Source organism: Tamandua tetradactyla, chromosome 3 (genome assembly GCF_023851605.1).
Source record: "Tamandua tetradactyla isolate mTamTet1 chromosome 3, mTamTet1.pri, whole genome shotgun sequence".
Lineage (NCBI taxonomy): Eukaryota > Metazoa > Chordata > Mammalia > Pilosa > Myrmecophagidae > Tamandua > Tamandua tetradactyla.
Window position 1 is genome coordinate 87,630,057 of NC_135329.1, and position 22,752 is coordinate 87,652,808.

At 36.3% G+C, this 22,752-nt stretch overlaps 1 long non-coding RNA gene across 1 annotated transcript in view; it reads left to right on the forward strand.

Annotated features, from left to right (window-relative positions):
* The window catches only part of LOC143676216 (uncharacterized), a 40,728-nt gene extending 24,571 nt beyond the window's left edge, over positions 1–16,157 (forward strand). Inside the window, exons 3-4 of the long non-coding RNA XR_013171919.1 lie at positions 15,193–15,296; positions 15,864–16,157. This is a non-coding gene — a long non-coding RNA (uncharacterized LOC143676216). The remainder of the gene's footprint in view (positions 1–15,192; positions 15,297–15,863) is intronic.
* The last annotated feature ends 6,595 nt before the right edge of the window (positions 16,158–22,752 follow it).

Below are 22,752 nucleotides of genomic sequence, written 5' to 3' on the forward strand. Positions count from 1 at the left end.
AATGCCTACTAGGTTCCTGATAAATATATCTTGATTACATGAGTGAATACATTATCCCTACAAATAGATTATCATAGATTGTAATTAAATGTATTTGGAGGTATTCATATTTTCAGTCTAGCCTAACACTTGATTTTATTGGTTTGGAATGGATTTGGGGTTTCACAACACTCTGGTCCCATATTATTTACTGATATCTAAAGCCGGTAGACTTACACATAATATATTTCATGTTGTTAAAAAAGAGTTGGGAAATGCTGCTTCATAAGCTGACATTTTTTCCCAATTTTATTGAGATATATTCACGTACCACACAGACCATCCAAAGGGTACAATCGTTAACTCACAGTATCAACACATAGCATTGCATATATCCCCATGATCAATTTTAGAACATTTTCATTTATCTAGAACAAAAATAAGAATAAGAAATAAAACCCAAATCCTGCCATACCATAATCTTTATTCCCCCCATTACTGATCCATAATACTGGTAAAATAAATCTGTTATTGTTGATGAAAAAATATTAAAATATTTTAGTTAACTATACGGAGGTATATGAGAAAAACATAGCTATTGTAAACTATAGACTACAGTTAACAATAATACTACAAATGTGCTAGTTCATGCAAGAACTTATTTACATACATGACTTTAAACAACCATTTTCAATCAAATTCAGCTACAGTATGTCACTATTACTTATAATCCTAATAACAAGCTACCATGACCTCTATTCATTCCCAAACATTTAAGTTCAACCTTGTTAACAATTATGTACTTATTACGTAACCACTCCCCGTTTTCTAACTTCTGTCTCTGGATACTCTATATTCTACATTTTAAGACTTTGAGTTTTCATGTTCTAGTTAGTTCGTGTTAGTGAAGTCATATAATAGTGGTCCCTTTGTGTCTGGCTTATTTCACACAGCATTATGTCCTCAAGTTTCATCCATGTTAACACATGCTTCAGAATCTCACATTCCCTTTCTGCTGCATAATATTCCATTGTATGTATATACCACATTTTGTTGATCCACTCATCTGTTGATGGTCACTTGGATTGTTTCCATCTTTTGACAACCTGGGATAATGCCACTATGAATATCTGTGTGCAAATGCCTGTTCATGTCACTAGTTTCAGATCTTCTTCATATATACCAAGTAGCAGAATTGCTGAGCCATAAGGCATCTCAATGTTTAGTTTGATGAGGAAATACCCAGCTGTCTTCCGCAGTGGCGGTACCATTTTACCTTTCCACCTACAGTGAAAAAGTGTTCCTGTCTCTTCACATCCTGTCCAACATTTGTAGTTCCCTGCTTGTTTAATAGTAGCCATTCTTATAGGTGTGGGATGATATCTTATTATGGTTTTGATTTGCATTCCCTAATAGCTAATGAAGATGAACGTCTTTTCCTGGGCTTCTTATCCATTTGTATTTCCTCTCTGGAAAAATGTCTATTCATATCTTTTGCCCATTTTATAATTGGGTTGTTTGTTTCTTATTGTTGAGTTGCAGTATTTCTTTATATATACTGGATATCAAATCCTTATCAGATACGTGGTTACCAAATACTCTTTCCCATTGAGTTGGCTACCTCTTCACCTTTTTGAGAAAGTCCCTTAACTGTAAAAGTGTTCAATTTTTAGGAATTCCCATTATCGATTTTTTCTTTCATTGCTTGTGCTGGCTACCTCCTATCACTAGGTCTTAAAAATGCTTCCGTATATGTTCTTCTAGGAGTTTTGTAGTATTGGCTCCTATATTTAGGTTTTTATCCACTTTGAGTTAATTTTTATATAGGGGTCATCTTTCATTCCTTTGGCTATAGATATTCAGTTCTCTCAGTCCCATTTATTGAACAGACTATTCTATTCCAGTTCGGTGGATTTGGAGACCTTGTAAAACATCTATTGACCATATATCTGAGGGTCTATTTCTTAACTCTCAATTCAATTCCATTGATCAATACGTCTATCTTTGTGCCAATATCATGTTGTTTTGACCACTATGGCTTTATAATAAGCTTTTAAGTGAGGAAATAAAAAAGTCCTCCCACTACGTTCTTCTTTTCAAGGGTACTTTTGATTATTTGAGGCCACTTGGGCTTCCAAATATGTTTAATAACTAACTTTTCCAAATCTGAAAAGGAGGTTGTAGGAATTTTTATTTGTATTGCATTGAGTCTGTGATCAATTTGGGTGGAATTTACATCTAATGACCTTTAGCCTTCCTAACAATAATACTGAATGTGTTTCCACCTATTTAGCTTTTCTTTGATTTCTTTTAGCAATATTATGTGGTTTTCTGTGTACAGGTCCTTTACATCTTGAGTTAAGATTATTCCTAGACATTTGATTCTCTCAGTTGTTATTGTGAATGGAATTTTTTTCTTATTTGCCTCCTCAATTAGGTCATCACTAGTGTATAGAAACATTATTGAATTTTGTGCATTAATCTTGTATTCCACCACTTAGCTGAATTTATTATCTCAAGCAGCTTTGTCATACATTTTTCAGGATTGTCCAAATATAGAATCATGTCATCTGCAAATAATGAGAATTTTACTTCTTCCTTTATGATTTGGATGTCTTTTATTTCTTTTTCTTGCTTAATTGTTCTAGCTAGAACTTCTAGTATAATGTTGAATAACAGTAGTGACAGTGGACATCCTTGTCTTGTTCCTAATCTTAGGGTAAGGGTTTCAGTCTCTCACCATTGCATGCACTGTTGACTGTAGGTTTTTCATACCTGCCATTTAAAATATAGAATTTCCTTTGAGTCCTACTTCTGAAGTGTTTTTATCAAGAAACAATGTTGAATTTTGCTGAATGTCTTTTGTGCGACAAATAAGATTATCATATGATTTTTCCCTTTCAATTTGTTAATGTGTTGTATTATACTGATTTTCTTGTGTTGAACCACCCTTGCATGCCTGGAATAAATCCCATATGGTCATGGTGTATAATCCTTTTAATGTGCCATTGGATTTGAAATTTTTTTTTCATGGACAGGCACTGGGAATTGAACCTGGGTTTCTGGCATGCAGATGAGAACTCTGCCACCATGGCCTGCCCATACCATTGGATTTGATTTGCAGGCATTTTGTTGAGAATTTTTGCATCTATATTCATTGCAGAGATATTGATCTATAGTTTTTCTTTCTTGTAGTATCTTTATCAGGTTTTGATATTAGAGTGATGTTTACTTCATAGATTGAGTTAGGCAATATTCACTTTTCTTCAACTTTTTTGCATAGTTTGGGCTGGAAGGATGTTAGTTCTTCTTGGAATGTTTGGTTAGGACTCCCTCTGAAGCCACCTGACACTGGCATTTTCTCTGTAGGAAGGTTTTTGATGACTTCTTGAATCTCTTTAATTTCAATTACTTTGTTGAGGTCTTTTATTTCTTCTTGAAACAGTATGGGTTGTTTGTGTTTCTGGGAAAATGCCCGTTTTATCTAAGTTGTCTAGTCTGTTGGCATATAACTGCTCAGAGTATATTCATGATATATTTTTAGTTATTTGGAGTCCAATGACCTCTCTCTCATTTCTTTTTTTATTTATTTCCATCATCTCTCTTTTTATTTTGTCAGTCTAACCAAAGGTTGATCTTCTCAAAGAACCAACTGTTGATTTATTGATTCTCTCTATTGTATTTTTGTTCTCTAATTTAATTATTTTCACTGTAATCTTTGTTATTTCTTTTTCTGTACTTGTTTTAAGATTAGTTTGCTGCTCTTTCTCTAGTTTCTTTAGTACATTTAGGTCTTGGTTTTAGCTCTTCCTTTTTAATGTTTAGCATTTAGAGCTATAAATTTCCCTTTTAGTACTGCCCTTGTTGCATTACATAGGTTTTGATATGTTGTATTCTCATTTTCATTCATCTCTAGATATTTACTGATATCTCTTACAATATCTCATTTGGCTCACTGATTGTTTAAGAGTGTGTAGCTTAATCTCCATATATTTGTGTAAATTCCAATTCTTCAGTGATTACTGATTTCCAGCTTCATTCCATCATGATCAGAAAAAGTGTTTTGAGTAATTTTAATCTTTTAAAAATTAATTCTCTGATGTCTTATTAATCCTTTGTTTGGCTGTTCTGTCTACAGAAGTGTTGACTATTATTGCAGGAATGCCTATTGATCCCTTCACTTATGTCAGTATTTGACTCATGTAATTTGGAGCTCCTGGATTGGGTGCATAAATATTCATGACTGCTATTTCTTATTGGTGAATTGCCCTTTTATTGATATATAATGTCCTTCCTTGTCTCTTATGACATCTTTACATTTAAAGTCTATTTTTTTCATTACTATAGCTACTCCAGATTTCTTTTGGCTACTACTTGTGTAGAATAATTTTGTGCATCCTTTAATTTTCAACCTATTTGCATCTTTGCATTTAAGGTGAGTCTCTTGTAAACAGAATATAGATGGATCATATTTTTAATCCATTCTACCAATCTGTGTCTTTTAATAGGAGAGTTTATTCATAGTTCTAATATTCATAGTTTTTACTGTAAAGGCACTTTTCCATTCAACCACATTATTCTTCAGTTTTTATTTAAAAGATTTGTTATTTTTCTCTCTTTTTATCCTTTAAGTTATCCTTACTAACACTCTTCAATTTTGCACCGTCCTTTAGACGTCCCTCTCCTGTCTTTTTTTCCAGCCAAAAGAACTCCTTTTATTATTTATTGTAGAGTAGGTCTCTTGTTAACAAATATTCTCAGCACTGTTTATCTGTGAAATTTTAAATTCTTCCTCACTATTGAAGGACAGCTTTGCTGGATAAAAAACTCTTGGCTGGCAACTTTTCTTTATCAGAAACTTAAATATATTGTAGCATTGCCTCGTTTCCTCCATGGTACCTGATGAGTAGTCAAAGCTTAGTCCTACATGGCTTTCCTTGTTTGTGGTAATTCACTTTTCGCTTGCTACTTTCAGAATTTGACAGTCTGATTAGTCTTGGGGTGGGTCTATTTGTATTTATTCTATTTAGAATTCATTGGGCTTCTTTGATTTACATATATATGTTTTTTATAAGGATTGGGAAGTTTTCCCCAAATATTTTCTCAAATAATCTTCCTAGCTTTTATTCTTCTTTTCCTTCTGGGGCACCAAATATTTTTTTTTATTTCTGTACTTTGTATTGTCTATCATTTCCCTGAGATCTAATTCAAATTTTTCTATCTTTTCCAACATTTGTTCTTTTGTCCATTCTAATTCAATTTCTCTGTCCTCTAGTCCATTTATTTTTTTTTTCTACTTCTCTAAATTTGCTGTTGGTGTCTCAATAAACTTTTTAATTCGATCTACGATATCTTTCATTTCCATAAGATCTGCTATTTTTCTATGTATTCTTTCATATTACTCTTTGTAGTCTTCAGGTGTCATCTTGATATCCTTTTATCTCTTTAGACAACTCATTGCAGTTATTGAGGAGTTTTGTATGAACATCTTTAATTAGATATTATAAATTATTTGTATTGTCAGCTTTTTAATTTTGTCATTTAGCTTAGCCATATCCTCTTGCTTCTTCATGTGCTTTGTGATTTTCTGTTGGTTTCTTAGCAACATAAACAATATTGACTATCTTAATAAAGTTACTTTGAAATGATTTTTTTCTTTGCTTATCTAAGATTTTTGTAGTAGCTTGGATTTGCATTGAATGCTCCTGTTGGCATTTGGTTTCTTGATTATTCCCAGCCGAAGTAGGGCTAGAGACTTACGCAGTAGGTGCAACCCTTTTGAGAATTTCTTTAATGGCTGGACAGAAAAGTAGTTTGCCAGACTGTACTTTCCCTGTCTTCCCAACAAATGGCATTCTTGGGCCACCTCTTCCACACAACCCCATATCTCCCCAACTGTGGCAGCCAACTGGGCAAGGACCCAAACAGGCAACAATCCAGTCAATGCCACTGCTCTCCATGTGTGCTGGAAGCCACCTACTCTGGAGATAGGGGGTAGGCACTGTGCGATTTTGCTGAGACCCTGCCTATGGGCACAATGTGTCTGGTGATTCTCAGGCTCCCACATGGAAAGACCTCGGCCTGAGTTACTAAGAAATTTGTCTTCACCACCCAGTAGCAAGCCCAGGAGCGCTCTGCTTTTTACCAGCAAGCAAGACCTGGGTTTCTTTTAATAGTTGAGTTGTCCATATTTCTCAGATAAAACAGGGCCAGATAACCATTCATAACCTGATTTTCCCCTCCAGATCGCTTTCATCCCTGTCCTTAAAATATCTCTTGCCCTCTGTTTCAGGGAAATTGAACACCCCCTATTCTCCCCTATTGTGAAAGTGTCTGGTCTTTCTATATATGTCACAATAGCCTTCTTGTCTCTTTCCCTCTGTTGCAGAAATCTGCTGTTTTAGTTTGTTAATGCCGCAGGATATGCAATATACCAGAAATGGGTTGGCTTTTATAAATGGAATTTATTGTTATAAGTTTACAGTCCTAAAGCCATAAAAATCTCCAACTAAGGTATCCAGAGAAAGATACCTTGACTCAAGAAAGGGCCAATGAACTTCATGGTTTCTCTTTCTTCTGGGAAGACACATGGCAGTATTTGCTAGCTTTCTTTCCTAGTTTCTCTTTTCAAGCAGCTTCCCAGGGTGTGGAGGCATTTTCTTTCTGCATCTCAAATATCTCTGTATGTGTCAATTCTGAAGTGTTTTCCAGATTGTTCTCTCTTAAAGAACTCCAGTAAGTGGATGAACATACACCTTAAATGGGTGGAGGTGCATCTTCATGGAAACAATTTAATCTAAAAGACTCCATCCTACAATAGTAAATCAAGATTAAAATATAGGGTTTCTCTGGGGTGCATAAATAACAATTCAAACAAGCACATTCTACCCCCTGGACCCCAAAAAGAAATGCTCTTTCTGTTTTACAAAATACATGTGATCTGGTAAAATATCACAAATGCTTAAACCACTATACTAATATGTATAAACACAATACAAAGTCAAAAACAATACAAAAGCTCATCACAAGCAGTTACAGGCATGGTCTGTCCTAAGGCAAAATTCTCCTCTAGCTCTAGACTTATAAAACTCAGAAGTTATCTGCTACCAATATACAAAGGAAGAACAGTCATAGAATGAACAATCCCATTGCTATAGGGGGAGATTGGAAGGAAAATAGGAGTCACTGGATCCAAACAGTTCCTAAAACCATTAGAGCAAACTCCATTAGAATTCAAAGTCTGAGAATCACTCATCCTTGGGGCTTTAGAAAGCAGCAATCCCACCCTTTCCAAAGGCCTACACAGCCTTGTTCTCTTCAAATACTGGGGTATGGACTGCAACACTGGGAACTTTGGGGATACTGTCTTTTTTTGGCTCCACCCTCTCCAAACATCAGGCAGCACCCAGGCTTTCTGTCATTTACAGGGCACATGCTCAACACCCTCAGAACAATGAAGCAGCAGCAAAGTTCTCCCAAAACCCCAAGAAATGTGCTCCACTCTCTATGATGCATGGGGCACCAAACTCTTCCTGAACATTGAGTCAAACAGCCCGACCTCTGCTTTGGGGCAAACTTACCTTGTTCGAGTAACAGATGGGTCAGGTCTCTCGGCCAGAGGTTTCTTGGCCTCAGGCCTTATTTTCCATGGTTCTATGTTTGAACTTATTTTTCCTCCAACTTGTTCTTTTTCTGTCCCTTTTAGCCCACACTGGCTATAGATCCATTAGTACAGGTCTCACAACACTACTGTTGGTTTTCTCTGCAGTATAGTGAGATCATATGCATCTGGCAATAGGACTTTCTACAAATCCGTTCTAGATAACTTCATCTCTAGTTCTGGCTTTTTCTGTACTGGCTGACTAGTTCCATTTTTGATTAAATCCTCACATGGAGCACAATTCTATGGGGTAACACTTTCTGGAAGCCCAGAAATTTCCAGGCCATCAATTTCTGTTTTCTTTGTATCCAAGATTTCAGTTCTCAGATTGACTTTTTCCTGTAACATTTCACTGTAATCTGCAAGAAGTAATCGAGCCATATTTTCCACATTTAATTTGGAAATCCCTTCAGCTAATTATCCCAGTTTGTGGCTTTTAAATATGGCCTTCCATTCATTACAAGTAGTCAATTTTGATAAATTCTTTGCTACTTTAACACAAGGATTTCCTTCCTTCCAGTTTGCAATAATGCATGCATCATTTCTGTCTAAATCCTTATCAGAAATATCTTTAGAGTCCACATTTTCTACCAACAGTCTCTTCAAAGCATTCTAGGCTCTCTCAAGCTCTTTGCAACTTTTCCAGGATCTTATCCTTATCCATTTAAAAAGCCATTCCAATATTTTTGGTATTGGGAAACTTCAGCACCCCACTTCTCTGGTACCAAAATCTGTTTTGTTAATGCTTCTGGAAATGCAATATATCAGAAATGGCTTGGCTTTTGTACAGAAAATGTATTAAGTTACAAATTTACACTTCTAAGACTATAAACATGTCCAAACTAAGGCTTCCAGAGAAAGATACTTTGACCCAAGAAAAGACCAATGATGCGCTGAGTGTCTCTGTCAGCTGAGAAAGCACATGGCAGTATCTATTAGCTTTGACTCCTAGATTCTTGTTCAAACAATTTCCCTAGGAATGTTTTCTTTCTGCATCTCCAAACATCTCTTTCTGTGTCAGTTCTGAAGCTTTTTCCAAAATGGTTCCCTCTTAATGGGCTTTAATAAGTGAACGAAGTCCCAACTAGAATGGGCACAGTTACATCTCCATAGAAATCACCTAATCAAAAGGTCTCACACACAATTAGGTGGGACACAACTTCATGGAAACAACTAAATCAAAAGGATTCCACCATACAGTATTAAATCAGGATTAAAGGCTTTTCTGGGGTACATAGCAATTTCAAATAAGCACACCTTCTGGTGTCTCTCTCACACAGACATTAGGTTGTGGTCTTTATTGAATAATTCTTATGAAATATAGTCAAATAGAATAAAATCATCCCTGCTTGCATATCAATGTCTGGTGCAATTTTCTCTCTGTCAGTTAATGTTGCCATAATCCAGCTCCCCAACCCTATTGCTTCTTTGGCTCTCTGACTGGAAGATTGGGCATGGAGTTTCTTTCTTCAATTTTCCAGACCCAGGGAGTAAGTGAAGCATCCCCTCTCTTGGCTCTATGGACCCTAGGATTACACAAAAAATTAATCTAGTGGAACACTTTCCTGATTTCTTTGAAGATACTTTGTCTCTTTTTTTTTTTTTTTTGCATTGTTTTTGTTTGTTTTGTTTTGGTTTAACTATATGCTGATCCTATGGATTACTCTTATTCTGTCAGGTACTTACCCTTTTCTTCTTCCCTGCTGACTGTATCATCAGCCATTAGGACACTAACTCAGTTCAAAATCTTCAGAAATGTCAAGATTTTGCTAGAGGCAATTTAGAAATTTAGGAGCTACGTTATGGGCCATCTAAGTCTTCTCCCATCCCATCATGTCCTGCTCCTTCTTCCTGCTTTTTACTACCTTAGACCTTCTTTTTAATAATTTCATATGTCCTCCTTCAACATCTCTTCTTTTTTCACCCCTCTCTCCATCTCTGCCAATTCTTTCCCTTCCCACAATATACACACAAATCCCTGGTGTCACTGGGGCTTTAGGCCCACACTTCCTACTAGGGACTCTCAACAGGATCAGAATATCCAAGGACAACTGCCTGAGGCTAAAAATCTAATTGATAAAAGGTTAGATGTTTTATCTACATAGATGGGCTTTAGAGATACCCCCAGGGCCACTTGATGTCTCCTTAGTCCTTCACCCAAAATTTTACCCATGGTCTCCATAAGATTATGCATTATGGCAAAGGTCATCTTCAAATTCTTCTCACTAATTATTGGTGGGGGTGCTTCATCCCTCATATTGAATAGGTAACCCCTACTTCTTCCATCTGATGCAAACATAATCCTGGTAAAAATATAAAGCTGGGGCAAGGTCAAGGGCCAACTCTCTTAATAAACCATTAAATTCTGTATTCATATATATATGCTATATTCATGGCTGAAATTTGAGAATTGAAGCCAAATTCTATATTCACGTCTGTCTGCATGTTTATGTGCATATGAATGTTATTTATGAATAACATTTTTCTACTTCCAGATTATGTTATCAAATTAATGTTTAAATTCCCTTAAAGGAGTTTTATTCTAATTGGCTTAGAAATAAATAAGCACTTATATAAATTAAATATTAAAATCCAATAAATTAACTTTTAATTAGAACTTCTAATTCTTCCAATGTAAAAAAATAAAATAAAATAAAATGAAAGTATCCTTACAAAAACTAACCTAAATGCTTTTTTAAAAAATTCAAGTTCCATGATTTAGGTAACTCTTTGGCAAAAGAGTCTAGTTTAATATTGAGTTTTATAAAAAGCTGTGTCTTCTGAGTTACCATTTTTAAGGACAATAGAATAATACAAGTTTATTCTACTCAAATATGTTCTTCCTAAACTTACAAGGGTTTCCTAATCCGATAAGCCAACGTTATATCTAGTAGATGCTTAAGATGAAAAAAAAAGCAAGTTTCTGTTTATCCAAATGGAACCACTAAACTGACACTTTATCTCAATCCTAGCTATATTTTATGTCAATTTAATGAGTTTATGATCTTTTTTGGCAGCTTAAAACCTTAAGCTTATGCTTAATTAAGTATATAAGGTATAAAGGATATATTTTTGACAAGGAGAAAGAGAAACCTTGTTCTACATTGAAATCATTGAAACGAATGGTTGTTTCTGAATGAGGAGAAAAGTGTTGGCCAAGACCTGAATGGATATGGAAAGTTGTGAAAGTTCAGAGAGAAGAATTTTATATGCCATGGTCAAGGCTGGCCAAGATTTGATAGGTTAATTTCTGAGATTCTTTTTTTTTTTTTTTTTTATATATGGGCAGGCACCGGGAATCAAACCTGGGTCCTCGGGCATGGCAGGCAAGCACTCTTACCTGCTGAACCACCGTGGCCCACCCATTTCTGAGATTCTTAACAACTTTGAATCAAATAGTATACTCATACAAAACTAGAATTTGGTTTTCTCTCTGTTAAAATGATAATTTCTTCATGAATTTATCATGATTGCATGAGGTCACATCATGCAATCAACACATCCCATTGGTCTGCTTTTAATAACATATTATAAAAGATTTTCCCTTACTTTCTGATTAATCTGTTTAGAAAGCAAAGATACTATATATGAACAGAATAATTTCCTGTGCTTTATTTTGACTTTATCATATCCATTACATTTAAGAGAAATGCCTGTTCACTTTTAAAAGAACTAAGTTTCTTAAAAAAATAAAAAAAGTTAAATCCTCTACCTCTTATTATCAGTTTTGTTAAATAGGAACCAAGTATTGTTTAACAGTGACTCATTATCTTACACATGTCCAAACAAATGGCAACTTTTAATGTTTTGCTTTTTCAACATTCCACTGTCTTCAATTCAAGCAGTCTTAATTTCCCGTTTGCTTGATTAAACTTTAGACAGACTTGTCCTTCACTCTTTGCCCATGACCACCCCCATTTTGACCATTGCAAAATGCAGATGGAGTATGTCCCATCTAGCCTCAATGATAAACCCAGGAGGTCACATCATGCAATCAACACATCCCATTGCCTGATAAGACACCTTCTTGATCTCAAACTCTCTTTAGGATTTACCAGAAGACCCCTGGAAAATAAAAGATCTTTCACCTTAATAAGAAAGAGGTGCAAAAAACAGTACAGTTTATTTGATATGTTGTAAGTTCCTTGGGAAGCATTGTCAAATCAGAGATTCTTATCTTTCCTTGGTGAAAGGATAAAATCATATACATATAAATATTTCAAAAATTCTATGAAATTCCTATAGATTTTCCAATATCCTCACTGTCCACAATATGTCCTGGTACTGCTCTGACTAATATTAGGCAACAAAAATATAATGCTAGTCAAAATGTCAGTTTTATTCTTAAATAAAATATTGCATTCCACAGGAAATAAAAAGCAAATTTCCTTCTCAAATACATTTTTGTAATGAGCATTAACACCAGATTTTTCACTTTTGTAAAACATTACTATATTAACCACAGCCATTTTAAGTTCTTTTGTCATACACAGGTAGTTTTTTATTTTACTCTAATGTGTCTCTGAAACACCTGCAATCAGCTATAGGATAGAGTATTTATCTGCAACAAAAAGACACTGAGACTCATGGAAGGGACTGGGCCAGGTACTCTGGGGCATCAGCTTCAAATGACATTGCTTAAATAATTTTGAGTCCATAACCTGGGGTTAAGTTAGGATTTCCAGAGCTTTAGTGGAGAGGCTGAAGGGTTCCTGAGACTGCTAACACAGGTTGTGTGGAATAAGGATTAATTTCGTAGGACAGAATGAATTGATGGAGAACAATTATTGCTGGTGTTTTGATGTTCTATATTCTAGATACAAGGAATCCTTTTCTCTTTCATCTTAAGCTAGCTATAACTCACTTTATCATTTATTATTTTCTTCCTGAATTTGGAAACTCATTGAATATTCTTATTTTCATGACAATATAATTATGTGCATAGATTCAATAAAAATCCACCCTCCTTTTTAACAGGAGATTCTTGGCGACACTAGCTATATAACTAAAGCTTTGAATGAACTGATATTAGTTGAGAATGCTGCTCATTTAATTACATATGACCTGACACTTTTAAGGAACTAAAGTTGACTTTGTAGAACAATGCTTTATAAAGTTCTTTTGGAGAAAATGTCCTGGTGCCTGACTTCCAGGGTTCTCAGCCTTACAGGTTGTCTTAGTTTGCTAGCTGCCAAAGTACGATGTACCAGAAATGGAATGATTTTTAAAAAGGGAAATTCAACAAGTTGTTAGTTTACAGTTCAAAGGCCATGAAAATGTCCAAATTAAGGTACCGACAAGAAGTTACCTTCATTCAAGAAAGACTGGTGAAGTTCAGGGTTTCTCCCTCAACTGGAAAGGCACATGGCAAACATAGCAATGTCTGCTAGCTTTCGTTTCAGACCTTATGAATCTCCCCAAGGTGCATTTTACTTCTTCATCTCCAAAGGTCTCTAGCAGCATGGTTTTTCTGGGGTACATAAATCCTTTCAAACTGACACACTCCACTCTCTGGACTCTAAAAAAAACATGTTTTTCTCATATACAATGTACATTCATTCTGTAACAATATCAGAAATCCTTAAGGCATTTCAGTAACAACACAAATACAATACAAGGTTAAAACCAGTACAAAATCTCATGAAAGTCACCTACAGGCATGGGAAGTCCTAAGGCAAAATTCTCCTCTGACTCTGGACTTCTAAATCTCAGAACAAGTTATTGTCTGCCAACATACAATGGAGGAACAGTCATAGGATATATATATATATATCCATTTCTATAGGGATCACCACAACCAAGCAGTTTTGGAAACCTGCAAGGCAAACTCCATTAGATCTTCAAGTCTGAGACTCATTTATCTTTGGGACTTTAGAAAGCAGCAATCTCATCCTTTCCAAGGGCTTAAACAGTGACCCACCTCTCTCCAAATGCAACCTTGGGGGACAATGGGGAGACCACTTTTTTCTTAGCTCCACCTTCTTCAAGCATCAGGGTGCACCTGGACCCTCTGCCATCTCCAGGGCACATGCTCAACCCCTCCATGTGGTGGCAGCCAGGCTCTCCCTAAACCCCAAGGAATGTGCTACACCCTCCCCACGGCCTGAGGAAACATGACTCTTCCAGTGCAACAAGGTGGAAGGCCCATCCTCTGCCTTTGGGGCAAACTCACCCTCTTCAAGTACTTGGGCAGGACTGCTCTCCTAGCCAAGGGTTTTTTGACTTTAGACTTTAGCTTCCATAGTTCTACCTCTGAAGTTATTTTACCTTCACATTGTCCCTTTTCTGAGCCCCCAGTCAACTCTGGCAGCAATTCCTGATATACAAGCCCCACAGCACTACTGTTGGCTTTCTATGTAGCAGGCAAGGATCATGACCATCAAACAGCTAAAGTTTCCACAAATCCTCCCTGGATAACTCCATTTCCAATCCTGGCTTTTTCTGAAATGGCTGACTGGCTCCATATTCAGATAAATTCTTACATGGGGCACTATTCTCTGGGGTCTCCCTTCCTGGAAGCTCAAATTTTCCAGAACATCAATTTCTGATTTCATTGTACCAAAGAGTTCAATTCTCAGCTTCTCTCCTTCGTGTCACATTCCACTATAAGCTATGAGGAGAAACCAGACTGCAGTTTGGTTTATCTCTTCTGATAATTATCCAAGTTCATGGTTTTTAAAAACTACCTTCTAGCCAAAGCCACTAGTCAGTTTTGCCAGATTATCTGTCATTTTAAAACAAGGATTGCCTTCCTTCCAGTTTGCAATAACACATTATTATCTTTCTGGCTAGAACCTCATCAGAGGTATCTTTAGAGTCTACATTTCTACTAACAGTCTCTTCAAAGCATTCTAGGCCTTCTCTATTAAGTTCTTCAAAATTCCACCAAAATCTTCCCCACATCCATTTAAAAAGCCATTCCAACATGTTTGGTATTTAGAAACCATAGTAGCACTTCAGTCCTGGTACCAAAATCTGTCCTAGTTTGCTAGCTACTAGAATGCAATAGACTAGAAAAGGAATGGCTTTTAAAAAGGGGAATTTAATAGTTGCTGGTTTACAGTTCTAAGACTGTGAAAATGTTCCAATTAAGCATGTCTGTAAAAATGTCCAAATTAAGGCACCAATAAGAGGTTACCTTCACTCATGAAAGGCTGATGAAGTTCAGGGTTTCTCTCTTAATTGGTAAGGCACATGGTAGAACATGGCAACATCTGCTAGTTTTCGCTCCAGGCCTTGTGAAGCTCCCCAGGATGTGTTTTCCTTCTTCATCTCCAAAGGTCTCAGGCATCTTGGGTTCTCTGCTTCATCATTCTGAGGCTTTATCCAAATGCTTCCTCTTTTAAAGCATTCCAATAAACTAATCAAGATCTACCTGGAATGGGTGGAGTTACATCTCCCTCTAATGAAAGACGGAATTGGGTGTGTCACATCTCCACAGAGATAATCTCAAGTCCCCAACCTATAGTGCTGAATAAGGATTAAAAGAAATACTGCTTCCACAAGATGGGACTAGAGCTTAAAAATGGCTTTTTTAAATCTGTTCAAACCAGCACACAGGTGAATAAAGAAGATCACTTACTGTCAGGCTCAGGCACCATATGATTTGGGGATGATCTTGAGAAAGAGGAATTCACTAAAATCTATAGGAAAGCAGGTGAGTCTTAGTGGCAGCTTCTTTGCTTGGTTTCCTAATGTCAGGAAGCTTTTCAAAATCCAATCTGAGGTTTCTTATGAAAAATTCCAGCCTTTGCTGAATCTTTATGGTAAATAATCATTCTACCATTCTTGCTGCACCCATGTAAATAATCAAGCCAAATCTGATGAAATGTACCTTTTTATGCTGAATAACAATCTTATTTGGAGTTACCTTTGATCAAAAGGGGGGGTGACTGTAGAGAGAAATTTTGTGCTTTAAGGGAAAACAAATTCTGTTACTGTTCATTGTCCTTAAGTTATTTTGCACTACTTTGAAACTGCGGGTTGCTGCATGATATGTAACCTACCTATAAATTGATCTGGATCCTGTTACCGTGAACACATTGTCAACCATTACCTAGTTCTCAATTACTCTAGTTTTCTTCAATATCAGGTTACAACTCTCCAAAGTAATGTTTCTAATTTTTCTTCCACTCTGGTGACTTAGCATCACTGAGAACTAAACCTGACTGCCTCAATCCCTAGTAAACTTTGGTTGTTTTGTAGCTTGTCTTTTTATCCCTAGGATCTGAAGAACTGCTGACCACAAAGACTGATGACTCAATATTCCATGAAGGACTCATGACTGCAGCAGATCATATGCAAGCTGAATTTCTCCCTGAACAAGCCACTGAATGAGCTGCTAAGGAAGTTTGCCATCCCTCTTTTAAGATAACTGACACCAAAACAAATGACTTTTGCCACTACCTCTCAATAACTGAGTTGATTGCTTTTTTAGGAATAACACCAAAAGTCTTCAAAAAACCCATTTCTTAGGACTTGTTAAACACCAATCAGATCCATGCTCCCTCTGAGTTGTTCTGCCATGAATGAGTATCATTCACCTGAACAAAGGAGGGGACTGATAATGTTGAATTTTGCCTGAATCCTTTGATTCTGGAAATCTGCAGATTAAGAAGTGCCCACTTATTATGTTACTTTCCCTTAATTTTTCTAAAGCTTAGATGGGTTTGTCCTTGACTTTGTCCACCTGGTCTCCCCAACCTTAGCCCTTGAAAAATCCAGATATAACCTGCTCCACCTGCCTTCACAGTAAATTCAGGGGATAACTCTAGGTGATGAACCCATCGCACAGCCTGCCTCCTCATCTAGAGCTCTCCCATGAGCTCATCCCTGGCCTTAAAAGCTCGCTGGCTCTCTGATTAGAAGTTGAGCCCTCTTTCTCTTCCTATCACAATAGTCTCTGATTTCTTTCTCCCTTGTGTGATAGCCTCTGGTCTCTCCTTATATACATCAAAATAGATTTCTAGTCTCTGCCCCCTCTTTCAAAGGGTAAGCTTTGAATAAAATCAACATTGCCTATTTATCGTTGTCTGGTGGAATTTTTTTTCTTAGACATTATATTTTAAATAATAATTCCTCCAAAGGGATGAATGAGTTATAGACAACCCTTTCATCCTATGCCTTTTACTCTTCCTTCCAAGTCCTTCTAGAGGTAATTTTTGTATGGCATTTGGCCTGTGTCTCTGGTGTTGTTTCCCCAAGTGCCTATTTAAATTTTGTCTCAGTTATGTTTATATAGTTAGTCTTTCAGCCAAGTTGATGAACTCCATGAGTAAATAAACATTGTTTTTAAACATGTGGTCTGACAGGTTTGAAGAATGGAACTAATACCCATTAATTATTATTCTCTTGGTATCAAAAGGTGAGAATGACTTGGTTGGAGATCAATCCAAGCTTGAAGAGATTACAGTGCTAAAACGAAGCTTGACAATAGCTCCAGAAATTTTAATTAACTTCTGGGGCTTTCTTATTAACTATATGACATTTATAGATGCAAAAGACTGATTAATGAAGAGCAAATTGACTTTTCTGTATCCCAGAAATTTTTTATATTAACTTTTTCTCACAACTTCTAACATCAGAGAGTTAGCATTTTGCTCTAATTAATCAAGGTGATTTCTCAATTTCTGTGAAGTTAGGAGTTAATAATTGAAGAAGTAGGGTTAAGCTGTCTGCCCCTTTTCTTCCCAGGTGAAGATTTAAAAAAAAAAATTGCTTAAAAGTGACAAGGACTTGAAAGTCAGATGGAGATATAAGAAATGCATGGAAAAGTAAGTAGAAAGACAGATATAAAAGCATTCTTATTGCTTTCTCCATTAAACTCCCCGATGTATGGATTCCTGTGCTTGTGTATATTAGTGACAAATAGAAACAATTTATTTCCACTGGGATTTAAATAGCAAAGGCAAAGACTCTGAATCAGCTACAACGTTACTAGATACTAGTATATTTTCTCTGTGTAATAAATGGCTCAATTATAGCTAAATAAAATCTCCTTATCTTTTTCCGTGGATAATTTTTTCTCCTTTCTATCTCTCCTAGTTGTAAGAGTTGTCATTTTACTGGAAAGTTATACTGGGCATTTTCATTAAAATTAGACTGGTGGGAGGTTTCTGACATGGCTTTTAAGCAGGGAAAGTCATATGTTACATTTCACATAGATTGGGAAGATGGACAAGTGAGATGGGCAACAGTGGATTCATATTTCAGTCATATTTAACCTGCAGAGGAGAGAATTAGTAACCAGAACTCTCAATTCTTTTCCAGTGAGGACAACTGAGAGATCATCACCTTTGTCCTAGGACAGATGTAACTCTGGTACTGTGTGGGTGTGTGTATATATGTATATGTGTAGCATTTATGCTATTTTGTATCTCATGTTTTTTTATTGTGTTTGTTTTGCTGTCACTTCTGTGTTTATTCGTTTTAAAAAAATTTGAAATGAATATTGGTAAGAGAAATAGGCTGTGTTTTTGAATGCTTGAAAATTACAGTTTCAAGTAAGAACAATGCAAATGATGTTCATTCATTCAATAATAATTTATTGGGCACTTATTTTTCAGCCAGTGACTTGCTTCTACAATCTTTATTACAGTACAAGAGAAGATTTTGATCCAAAGTTGTCATAACAGAGTCAAAAGATTTTTTGTGAATAAATGGCCAAGAAACCTATTTCTAATACATATGTGCCACTCAGAGCTCCTAAATGGCGGGATCTTCAGTGAGTTCCATGATAGACATTAGCAGTGTCCCCTAAGATATGCCCACAAACTGGCACTGTTCCAGGAATTATTTAATATGGCTATGCATTGCAGTAAGTATGATGTTGTATGTAAAGGTTTAGAAACCGCTATGGCAAAGAGATCTTGGCATAAATTTTCTTGTAAACCATTTTACTGTCATTTATAAATAAAAATTAAAACAAAAAATAAAATAGCAAAATAAAACAAATCAAACCTGTCCTTCAAGAGAGAAGTCCCAGGCCAGAGGATCTTGAGCCAATCAATTTATCATCGTCCCAAAGAGATGTTTTGCTTGCTAAGTAGTACTTTTCCAAAGAAGTAACAGTTTTCTCATTTTTCTGGTTCAGCTATGTTGGCATTTTTATTCTTATATATTAAAGGGAGATATTTAAATTTGTTTGATCAATTAAAAAAAGGATTTTTTCATCTCTGTGTTAATATAAAGCCAATAATTCAGAAAATTTGGTATTGAGGAAAAGGTCTTTTTAGACTGTGAGCTTTATATTGAAGCCATTGAATTTGAAACACTGGCCCGGAATGACATGGCACCCACCAAATAAATAATTTATTTAATGATTCCCCTGAAGAGAAATGAAAGACTTAATTTAAGACCCAAGCTAATATGAGCTCTTTGTCTTATGTAATTAATAAAGATATGCTGGCCATAGTATCTGAGTCTCTTCAAAAACTTTGATGCTAAAAATAAGAGTTCTCATATCTGCATAGATCAGGGAATCACTCATATCGATCTTTCTTCCTACTTAGGAAAGTCCAGAGGAGGACAATGAAATTATTCAAGGTGATGGCCACAGTAACAAGATACATGACTAATCATAATGCTTCTACTTATTTTATTTGGGCTTACAATTTTCAATTTGCTTATTATGTTATTTTTCAGGGACTTAAGGCCTCTTTCTTATTCCTATGACAGTTAAGCACTGAAACCCAGGATACCAGTCCCTCCAAGAATGACAACCAGGAACTTGTGAATATCTTCAACTGCAAGGAAGGTAATTCCATTCCTCAACCCCCTGATATCAGCAACTCTCTCCAGACTGAAGTAGCTAGAGCAGACACCCCCTCAAATCTTTCAAGATTGAGGAATAAACAAGAATAAGGGGTATTTTGATTTGATAAATGGTGTCAGAAGGCAATATACCAGAAATTGAATGGCTTTTATAAAGGAAATTTATTAAGTTACAAGTTACAGTTCTAAGGCCATAAAATTGTCCAAACTAAGGCATCCAGAGAAAGAAATCTTGACTCAAAAAAGGCCAATGTCTGTCACATGGAAAAGTACATGGCTGGCATCTGCTGGTCCTTCCTGCCAGTTCTGTTGCTTCCAGCTTCTGATGCTTGTAGTTTCCTCACTAAACCACTAGGGGCCTTCGCTTAGCTTCTCCAGGGCAAAACTTCTGATTCTGGCTTGCTTAGCAACTCATGGGAAGGCACATGGCAACTTTTTCTGGACTCTGCATCACCAATCTATCTCTAGGTCTCTTCTCTCTATATCAGCAGTCCAAGCATCTCCAAATGTCTGCCTCTCTGTTGACTCTGAAGCAACTGTCCTCCAAACATCTGAGCTTCTTCCAAATGTTTTCCTTTTTAAAGGACTCTAGTAAACAAATTAAAACCCACCTTGCATGGGTGGAGTTACATCTCTACCTAATCAAAAGGCCACACGCACAACTGAGTGGGTCAATCTCTATGGATACAATCTAACCATAAGTTCCACCCTACAATATTGAATCAAGATTAAGAAAACATAGCTTTTCCAGGGTACCTAATTTCAAACCAGCACAATGAGGACCAAAATCACTCTACAGTTGCAGCTGATGTTGAAGCTAAAAATCTGAAACCACTGCTTATGATTTATCAACCTTTTTCCTTATTATTGTAGTGGAATGATTTAGAAGCAGATGTAACCAGATGCTTCCTTTGCTCCTCATTTACAGTCAGCTAATGTCTATCCCAGTTAGTTCATGAGTTTTGTAGGTCTGCATTTATTTCCTACTAACAGTAACTGGAAGAAACAAAAAGCACAATAGCCCACTTACAATCATTAATTTGAATGTATGTGCAACCAATCATAGTAGCCCACTTACATCTTTAACTTAAATGTACATAACCAATCACAATGTGTCAATTTAGATTCACATCACACCTCCCTTTGTTTAAGCCCATAAAAACCGTAAGCACTTTTAACCTGGGGAGACATATTTGAACCTGCCCTTCTATCTCCATGCTGGTTGGACAGACATTAAACATCCCCAATTGAATTCTACTCCTTTCTTCAGGTTTTTAAATAGTGCTATATGGAGCTGTCCTTTAGAATGAAAGTAGCTCCTTCCACAGGGCTGGAGGTGGAAAACTCCAACTCTGAGTCTCAGGTGTCACTCAGATACCCAAAGTTTTCCAGAGTGACCAGATCACATATAAAGAGCAAGCATCTCAAAATTTAGAAATAACAACCAACCACAAATAACAAGTATGACTGCTGGAAGAGTTTACAATCTAAGCCCAAATTCCATTATGAGCATTTTCCAAGTGAAACTATTTCCAGAAATAAAAGTATTTTTGGTCATCAACCACAGACCATAGCAGAAGTTTTTGCAACCTCACCTTTACACTGTTAAAATGGTTATGTTAATTAACAGGTAGAAAACAATTTATATACTTGTCTTGCTTCCTTTTTTAGCCTCATTTTGTTGAATACGAAATTCTGATCCATAGCTGACTACATGTACTTTAAGACACACATCAGAGTTAAACAAGCTAACTGATAGGACATTTCACCCATATAAATTCAACCAACAGAGGGACAGAAAATCCCTTTTAATTTTTAAAACACTTCCTATGCAACTCTTAGTATATCAAATGAAACCAACCATTTTTAGCACTTCATTTCCACAAAGTGAAAGAACAAATCATTTGCAACCATTTGAAATGAAAGGATATCCTTTAGGATTTGATTTTGAAAGGCAAAATGTCAAAAATTGCCAGTTTTGAACATTATGTTAATCAAAAGATTGGGTCACTGTGAGAAAATATTTGGTTCCCTATTTAACCACAGTGAACAATAAAGAGCAAGATAAGAGTTAAGACAATTGTAAGAAAAGAGGTTTAGTTACTTTAAAAGTGACTAAGTCTTTTAAAAAATAAGGGATGATAAGGTTAACATAAACATCAGATGAGGATATTATTCTGATAAGACAATAGAATCCTTATCATCTGGGTCAAATATTCAGATGGTTAGGAAAACTTGTTGTAACCTCTCACCAAGACCAGTTCAATAAACCAAGAAAATTTCATTGTTTTAACAGCACAAAAACAAAATTACTTTTAGTGAAAAGCAAACTCAGCAAACTCACAAGGAACAAGGCAGGACAAAGGCGTTCAGGCAAAGGCTTTATTTCAGGGAGAAACAGAGTTGCCTGGGCAGCATTTCAAGAGAGAAACAGCTGCCCTGAGGTAGCAGGGGATAGGGTTTTTATGGTTTGGGATTAGGGAGTTGGGGGCAAGGGTTAGACAGAGCCTTGTTGATTAGTTTTCAGAAACAGGAGGCTAAGTTATGAGTTGGCAACTTTACATTGGTAAAGTTTAAATTTTAAATTCTGCCCTAATTATGCAGAATTATAACTGTTGAAAGGTGGATATTGAGTAAGGGGAGTTTACTTCAAGAATGCATCTGCCAGAGGGTGGAGCTTGAGCCCTGGGAGGTTATCACAAGGGGACAACTGCTTGAGAGTGAAGGAGACGCAGGCTGGCACAGATTGGGATGGGAGAGTTTTTCTGAAATATTGGCCAGGAGTAGGTCAAATCTTGGGGGGAAGGGGTCCTGCCTCCAGGCCTAACACTCCAGTCTTTTTGGTAATAAGGTGAATGGGATGATGGTCCATTTTCTGTGACTGCTTCCAGCTGAGATGGAGCACAGTTGTCCCAAGGGGAAAAAATTGAGGGGTGACTGGAGGTGCTGTGGGACAGGAGAAAAAGTTTCTGCTCCTTCTCATTTGGGAGACATCATTCATGTATTCTTGAGTTGTTGACCAGACGACTTGGTGTATGAACTGGGAGAAGAGGTGTAAGTGACACAGACCAAAGAGAAGAACCAATAATAACAACAGTAATGGTGTTAAAAGGGATACAAGAAATTATTTTAATGGTGAAGTGAAATAGGAGAAAAGTGAAGATAGCCATAACTGTGTCCCTTAATTAGCATCCCAGGCTTTTTGAATGATTTCTATGTTTTATATATTTTAAGATTTTAATATGTTTTTCTACCTGTCCAGTTTTTTTTTTAACATAAAAGCAACAGGTTTCATTTATGATTGCACAGGTGCCTACTGTGATTGTGGTAAGAACATCTAA